Raw genomic sequence first — 8,772 nt, 5'->3', positions numbered from 1 at the left:
ATATATATATATATATATATATATATATATATATATATATATATATAATTAACTAGAATGATTTCAGGTATTCCTGATGGAAAGACACAGAGGTGAATAGAAAATCTGACTTTCAAAACCAACACTCAAGAGAGGCATAAGAATCTAAACATGAAAGAGAACCCATAAAGGACTCAATATGGTTAACAGTTTACTTTCCTGTATGGGAAGAAGATAGATGTAATATTTAAGAACTTCATCATTATTAGGAAAATTAGAAGGATTGTATATAGAAAGATGGTGAGGTTGTGAGTTGATTATATTGAGATGAAGTAAAATAAAAACAAAAAGCTAAGTGAGAAAGAAGGATGCCCTGGGAGAGGGGAGAAGGGAAAGATACACTGGAGAAAATTATCCCACATAAAAGGGGAAAGCAAGCAAGAGCTTTTGTAATAGAGGAGTCCATGGAGCGAGTGGGTTGGCCAATGTCTGAATCACATTCATGTCTAAATTGGTTCAAAGAAAACACACACACACACATACATATATATATATATATATGTATATATATATATATATATATTCCTACTTAATAATAGAAATCTTTCTTACTCAACATGGAAATAAGAGGGGAATGGAATGAGGGGAAGGGGTGTGTGTGATAAAAGAGAAATAAGGGAAAAGAAGGCAGTTGTCAGAAGCAAAACAGACTTTAGAAAAGGGAGAGGATAAAAAGAAAGAGAAGGATAGACAGAAGAAAATAAGATGAAAGGAAATGCATAGTCAGTAATCATAGGTGTGAGTATAAAGAGAATGCACTCACCAATTTAAAACAAACAAACAGATAGCAGACTGAGGTAGAAACAATAATCCAAAAGTATGTCACTTACAAGAAGCTTACTTAAAACAGAGCAACATCACAGAATTAAATGAGGTGCTGTTATGCTTGAGCTAAAGTAAAAAATACAGCAGTAGTAATCATCATTTTAGACAAGTATTCTTTAATAACTAATTAATGGGGATAAGTTAGTAAGGGGATAAGATAATAATTAATAACAACTATTCTTTAATAACTAATTAAAAGGGATAAGTAGGACAATGTCTTGGTAAAAGGAACCATAGACAATGAGGTTACATCGATATCAAATGTACATGTACATAATGACATGACAATCAATTTTTAAAGGAAAACTTAAATGAGTTGTAGGAGGAAACAGACAGTAAATCTATACTACTGGTGAACCTCACCTTTCCCCTCTCAGAAATAGCCAGATGTAAGCATAAAACAAGAAAGCAGTCAAGAAGAATAGAATCTTTGAAAAGTTTGACATGATAGATTTCTTCAGAAAACTGAAAGGAAACAGAAAGGAGTGTACCTTTTCTCAGCTCTATACAGCATTTTCAACAAACTGATTATATATTAGAGTATAAAAACATCAAAAACAATGCAGAAAAGCAGAAATATTTAGTGCACCCTTTTTAGATCATAATGCAATAAACTTTACATTTAATAAGGGGTCATAAATTAAAATTTAACTGAAAACTAAGTAATCTATTAATAAAGTGTGTGCCAAAGTAAAAATCATAGAAACAATCGATAATTTCTTTCTTTCTTTTTTTTTAAGCAATCAGTGTTAAGTAACTTGCTCAAGGTTACAGGGCCAGTTATTTCTGGGTGTGGTGCCAAGTATCAGAGCCCAGATTTGATCCCAGGTCATCCCGACTCTGGGGCCAGTGCTCTTGCTCGCTGTGCTACCTGGCTGCCCTGATAATTTCTTTAAAGAAAATGACAAGAATGAGACAACATTCCAGAATTTGTGGGATTCACAATAATTAGGGGGACATTTTTATCTCTAAATGTACATGCCAATGGAAAAGTGAAAGAACAGATCAATTAATTAGACATGTAAATAAAAAAAAACCTAGAATAAGAAGAAATTAAAAATCCCAAATTAAACACTAAAAGAGAAATCCTAAAAATTAAATGAAAGATTAATAAAATTGAAAGTAAAGAAAAAAACATTAAACTGATATATAAAAACTGGAACTGGGTTTGTAAAAAAAAAACAATAAAAGAGAGGAATAACTGGTTACTTTGATTAAAAAAAGAATAAAGAAAGCCAAATTACTAGTATCAAAAGTGAATAGGATGAATGAACCACCAGTGAAGATGAAATTAAAACAATTACTAGAAGTTATTTTGTCCGATTATATATGTCAGTGAAACTGGCAATCTAAATAAAATGGATGAATGTTTACACAAGTATAAACTGCTCACATTAACAGTAGAGGAAATAAAATGAACAGCCCTGTCTTATAAAAATAAATTAAATAAGCCATCACTGAGATCCCTAAGAAAAATTCCCTGAGCCAGCTGGATCTACAAGTGAGTTCTTCCTTTAAAGGAACCTTTAAGGAACAATTAATCTTAATGCTATAAAAAACTTTTTTTTTAAATAATGTAAGGAGTCCTACCAAATTTCTATTATGACACAAATATGTTTTGTTACCCAAACCAGGGACAGCAAAAATAGAGAAAATAAACAACTATAGAACCATTTCCTTAAAGATATATTTTTTATTAATAAATAAAAATTATAATACATTTTATAATAAAATTCAAAGTAAATGAATAAAATACTAAGTAGATTATAGCAACATATTACCTTTTGATAAGGTGGGATTTATATATTTTGAATTTTATTATAAAATGTTCCTTAAGCAATTTTTTCAAATATTTTTTTTCTTTTTTTCTTTAAAAATATTACTTTAATGACCATAAACAAAAATAGTCAATTCAATAGTTATACATAACAAGAAGAATATTCTCTACCCCTCAAAAAAAATCTGAGCCTTAAATAAGAGACAAATACATTAATATATAATAATAAGCCAAGAAAGTGATTTTACTTTGAATCTTCTAAAGTTCTCTGAAATTTTGTGTCTTTCCCTCCATACCCCAAAAGGGTAGATGGGGGCATACTTAATTCCTTCTTAAACATCTTTTAGGGTTATAAAACATCTAAAAACCTATATGGTGTCCTATAATTTGCAAACCATATCATATAATTGAGCTAATTGTAATAAATGGTCTCTCCCCCATGTAGCTTTATTTCTTTCATAGTCATTATTGTTGTCTATGTTATAAATTCAAATCAAGACTGTCATATCAAATGTCAAAATAGAGATGCAACAAAATTTCCCTGTATATGCAACAGTTCCATGATCCTGGTGACCAGAGAATTGTACATGTGAAAGAAAGTTAAAATGAATCCAATTCAAGAAGTCCATATCCCATCTTAAGACTGAGTATTTACACATTAATTTCAGGCATTTTTAATTTTACCAGACTTTTCCCAAACTATTAACACATCAAACAACTTATGAAAAAAAAATTCTTTAAGAGTTGATATTTTTAGGGGGCCAGCCCCTGAGTCAGGAGAACCCAAGTTCGGTTCCGGCCTCAGATACTTCACACACATACACACACACACACACACACACACACACACACACACTCACACACACAAACACAAACTAGCCGTGCAAACTTGGGCAAGTTACTTAACCCCAATTGCCCTCCAAAAGGAAAAAAAAGAGAGAGAGAGAGAGTTGATGATATTTCTGCTGTTTTACAGAAAAAAAAAAATTTCACCCTTTGACTACTAAGCTTCTCCATAAGAATAAATAGCATCTTAAATGCATACACCTTTCATTAGTTTCATAGAATTAGAGATCTAGAACTGGAATGGATCTTGTAGTTTCATTAAACCCCAAATCCTTTTTGACAAATAAAAAGAAAAAAAAAACAGCAGGAACCTAAGGCAATCAAGTGGCTTACCCAGGGTCCCAGATATATTGTCAACAGCAAGATTTGAATACAAATATTCAGATTTGAAAGGTAGTGTTTTATCTCACATAGATTTTTATATAACAGTTGGGGATTTTACCTACACTTGGCAAAACTTAGGTGTGGGCTATGTTATATTTAGAGATTTTCCTATACTGTTCTATGTGGCATCAATGAGTCAAAGAATTGGAAAAACAGACATTTTGGGTAATACCCTAAAATTGAATCTGTTCCTCTAAAGGTTAACCACTGTGGAGTAGGAGATCAGGGAGGTCTACAAGGTCATTTGTAACACTAGTTCCTTCTCCAATGAAATCTTTTGCTATTTTCTCTATATATAATTTATATTTATTTAAAAATATATATACATATATTCCTCCATTAATGTCTTTGAGGCCAGAAATTGTTTTTTTTTTTTGTCCCTGTATCCCCAAAGTCTAGTCGAGTACATGGAAAATTGTGGATTCTTATTAAATGTTTATTTAATTTAGTTTGTAAAATTGATCAGGTTTAAACTTTCACAGTTCTATGAGGACTTTTCTTTTTCATCATTATCCTGTCTCCAAATTTAATATTAGTTTTATATTATTAATTCACAGGCAGCTAGGTGTTACACTGCATAGAGTACTAGGTCTGGAGTTAGAAACACCTGAGTTCAAATCCAGTCTCAGGCATTTACTAGTCATGTGACTCTGGATAAATCACTTAATCTGTTTGCCTCAATTCCCTCTACTCTAAAATGGGTGTGAAAAAAAGATCTATATCTCAGAGTGGTTTTGAGGATTGAATGAGATTATGTTAGTAAAGAATTTAGCATGGTGCCTGGCACATTGTAGACCTTTAAGAAATGCTTTTCCATCCCCATGGACTTAACTATAGAGTGACTTGATCATATAATGTCATCTGATTCCAATATTAGAAACATATACAACCTCTAAGGGGAGCACTGAAATTGAACTAACATATTTGGTCCAATATTGATAAAATTGCACATAAATTTTATCACATATGTTTTATCCTATTATTTGCTGATAACCATAACTAATTAAGATGAACATTATTAGGACAAACTAATCTGTAAACTTTCTTTTCAAATTATTTGCATCTATAATTTAAAAATTAAATACAAATGAAATATGACAATATCATATAATTTCATTAATTTTTATCAGATAAGTAACTCAGTAGAATACTTTGTAGTACAGATGTATCATTTTATGAACCCATTGATAAGAGCCAGTTAATTACTGCAAAGATAATATAAATAGAGGAGTATTGTAACACTTTTACTGCCTTTAACAGGGTACTTCTGAAATTTAATAAAAATCAGATTCAGGACCTTATTAGACCTTAATTTTGGCATTTATTTCTTCATAGGGATAAATTAAATCCAATATGGCAATTATTCATTAACAGTTTCAAGAATTCTCCAAATGATATGAATGTCAGAGCATGGCAACCTATTCATAATGTTGTTGAGTAATTTTGTGAATTCAGAGTAGCCTTGAAGTATAATCCCCATCATTTATGTAAGGAGATAAAAATATAATATAGTAGAAAGAGTGGAGGAAGACATTCAATCTGGCCTTTGCTATTTACTGGTCATTTGATCACGGGAAAATCCCTTAAACTTTATAAGCCTTAATTTTCTCATCTGTAAAATAAAACACTTCTATTCCATGTTTTTTAAGCTACCTTTCTGCTGTAAAGAAGAAAATTTAAATGTAATGCAAGGGGGAAATGAAAAACAATGACAACAAAACTTCCAGACTACAGCTATCAAAAAGTGGATTGGTCTGCTGTAAGAGATGTGATGGATTCACCCTTCCTAGAGACCTTCAAGAAAAAGTGAGTTGACTGCTTCTCACATGTCTTTTCCAGGTGTGAGTTAGATTTTCTGACCCCAGAGTGCCCTACCAACTCTTAAATTCTGTGATTCTGTAGAAATCTTGCTTATCCAAGAATGTTTTGCAATCTTGTTTTTCTTTCCCTCAGGATTTTCCTAATAAGTTCATGTGATTGAATCATAGCTCTAAAGATAAAAATGGGCTTCATAGGTGGTCTTGTCTAATCCCTTCATTTTACAGATGACAAAATTTTGGCCCAGGTAGATTATGTGACTTGCCTGAGAGCACATGTGGAGTAAGTATCAGATTTACATTAAGGTCTCAACCAATGCTTACTCTGCTTCACTACAATACAAGCTGAACGGTTGAACTGGAAAGAATGAATATGAAAATCTAAATCTAATTATTTGCTTCAACCATTTTGTATTTCTTTTTGAAGTTCTGAATGAAATAGTTTAATGAATAAAAAAGTTAAATTAACTTACAAAATCAAATGATCAGAAGCATTAGTTATATTTTTAAATGTTGATATTATTGACCATTAAGACCTCTCTATCTTATAGTTATCATTTCATGGTAGACAGAATACTGGTCTCATAGTCAGGAACTAAAGCCAAATCATGTCTTATATATGTATTCACTGTGAAACCTTGAGCAAATTATCTAAACTTTAAGAGAATTAGTTTCCTGTGTACTCACATATGCATTATAATATTTGTGTTATCTATGTCAAGGGGTTGTTTTAATCTGATACTGGATTTGAAATTGTCTTTCTGATTCCAGGACTGGTATACTATTACTGTGCCACCCAGCTTTCTAGGTGGCATCATTTAGCTTCTCAAGACCTCAGTTTCCTCTTCTGTACAGTGATAGATTTGGAATACTTGACTTTTAAGATCTTTCCTGCTATAAGGGCAAAAGACAAAAAATAATATGATAAATTATTTGTCTTATCCCATGTGCAATAAAAAAAAGAAGAAAAAAACTATATTTGCTCCAGTTAAATAGTTAACTTAGAATTGATCTATTATGAAATCTAGATAATTCAGCATTACCATCTATTTTATCTGCAAACCATCCATTAACATTCCTTTTTCTATTTAAAAAAGATTGTTAGCATTTCTAACTAGTGAAAGATGCCTGGTTCTAGAATCAAATACTTGGTTTCAATTGCTACTTTTATGAACTTAACTCCCTTACAATTATCAAATTATAAAATGAGGGAATTGGACTAGATAACCTCTGAGATCCCCTTCAACTTGTAAATCTCTGACTTTCAAAATGTCTTTGTTTCTCTTACTGGTCTATAATTTCTTAATGAACAGATTTATTCTTCTTATTTATGAAGCAATTTTAAGTAGATAGTATGTTGGATTTGGGGTAAGGAAGACCTGTGTTAAATCTTGCCTCTAACACTAACTGTGTGATCTTGGGCAAATACATTAATCCTTATATCAGCCTAAATTTTCTTATCTGTAAATTGAAGATGCCAATAATACCTTTAGTATTTAAATCAGACGATAGTTCTGAAGCTTCAGTGAGATAATGAACAAAAATTTCATTGAAAACTAAAAATCTCTATACAAAGATCAGTTTTTTTCTTACTGCAATTAAGAGTATAACTGAACCTGGGTAAAGTAAATAGAGTCCATGATAAGAAAATTGCATTTTGGATACCTATTTTATTATATAATTTAGATTATGTTTAAAAGATTATATAGAAGGGAAGATGGTTGAATAAATGTGGTCTGTTTCATGACAATCACTCCAACAGCAAAGATTTAACTCAGTCAATGAAAAATGTACATGGGGCAATGGAGTTTATGATTCTGTCTCAAAATGATTTTAGGTTGGATAGACTGACTCATGAAATATCTCTGAAGAGACAGTGTAGTTTTTGTTTTCTTTTTTTCTTTTTGGTGAAAAGTCATAAATAGAGGAAGGGAAGGATCATAGGACAATAAAACTATGCAGGATATTCCTTCCTTCACTCATGAAAAAATAGATTTACTATTCACTGTAACAATTGGTATGTGCAGAAACTGTTTGTGACCATGCCTGAGCAAGTATTTTATAGAATGGGGTCTCAGTCAAGGAGTAGTTGTGTTTTTTCTGAAAACACAACAGCTAATTCCTAATTATCTAGTGTACATGAAGGCAGCAGGCAGCAGAGTTTCTGTTATCTTTCTTTACTATCCTCAAAATGAGCTGTATCAGCCACCCAGATTTGTAACAAATCTGCAGTGACCAGCCTTTGTGGCAGCTCTTTAATCCCTCTCCAGCTTTATGTTGATATGCACAAATGTAGTTCACTGGAAACTGAAGAATTCTATGAGGCTTCTAATATAGAAGAACTTTTTCCTTTATACAATAAAGTTTCTTCTTAATGTTCATTACTGGTTAGAGAATATATGTCAACTCTCATTGGTGTTTTTGACATTATTATGCATTTTGCCTAATCTAACTAATGTGTTTTGTTCAGCTCCATTGTTTAGATTTAAGTAAATGAAAAAAATAGTTACATTTAGCAGCTAGAGTTCTTAGTTGAATGGAGGTAGATCTTATGATTTTCAAGTAGTTCTAGAAAAATTTGGAACTACTAAGGGAAAGGTCTAAGTAACTGATGGTCCTCCTGTATGACCTAACTCTTTCACTTGTTTCATTACTTGAAAGACATCTATCACATATAATAAGTATACATATACATTATGGTCTTCTCTAGTCCTTAATAATTCTATGATATTATAATATGGGGTGTTAAACAAGAACTAGCACTTCTGAAGTAAGGCCATGTTGAACCCTTTCTAGGGCTTCTTATACAACTTTGGTGTCTGCCTTTCACCCAGTTCTCATCTATGACTTCAAGAAGCTGTACCAGGCACAATGACCACACCCTGATAAATTTATCTTGGCAAATAGGCTAAACCTGGTTGAGGGTAACCAACAAATTTCAAACCTGCAGGTGAGTTAGGGGAATGTCTACTCAAAACATGTTAAAGTTCCCCTAGTGGAATGGTTGGATGAGAATAATTTGTTCCAATGGCCATGTAGGTGACTGAAGCAGACACTGTGGGGACTTAGAGCTTGGTCAGACAT

Source organism: Petaurus breviceps, unplaced genomic scaffold, assembly GCF_028583685.1.
Source record: "Petaurus breviceps papuanus isolate PSGF00001 unplaced genomic scaffold, PetGlider_PUasm1.0 76, whole genome shotgun sequence".
Lineage (NCBI taxonomy): Eukaryota > Metazoa > Chordata > Mammalia > Diprotodontia > Petauridae > Petaurus > Petaurus breviceps.
Note: the sequence above shows the minus strand (reverse complement) of the source record.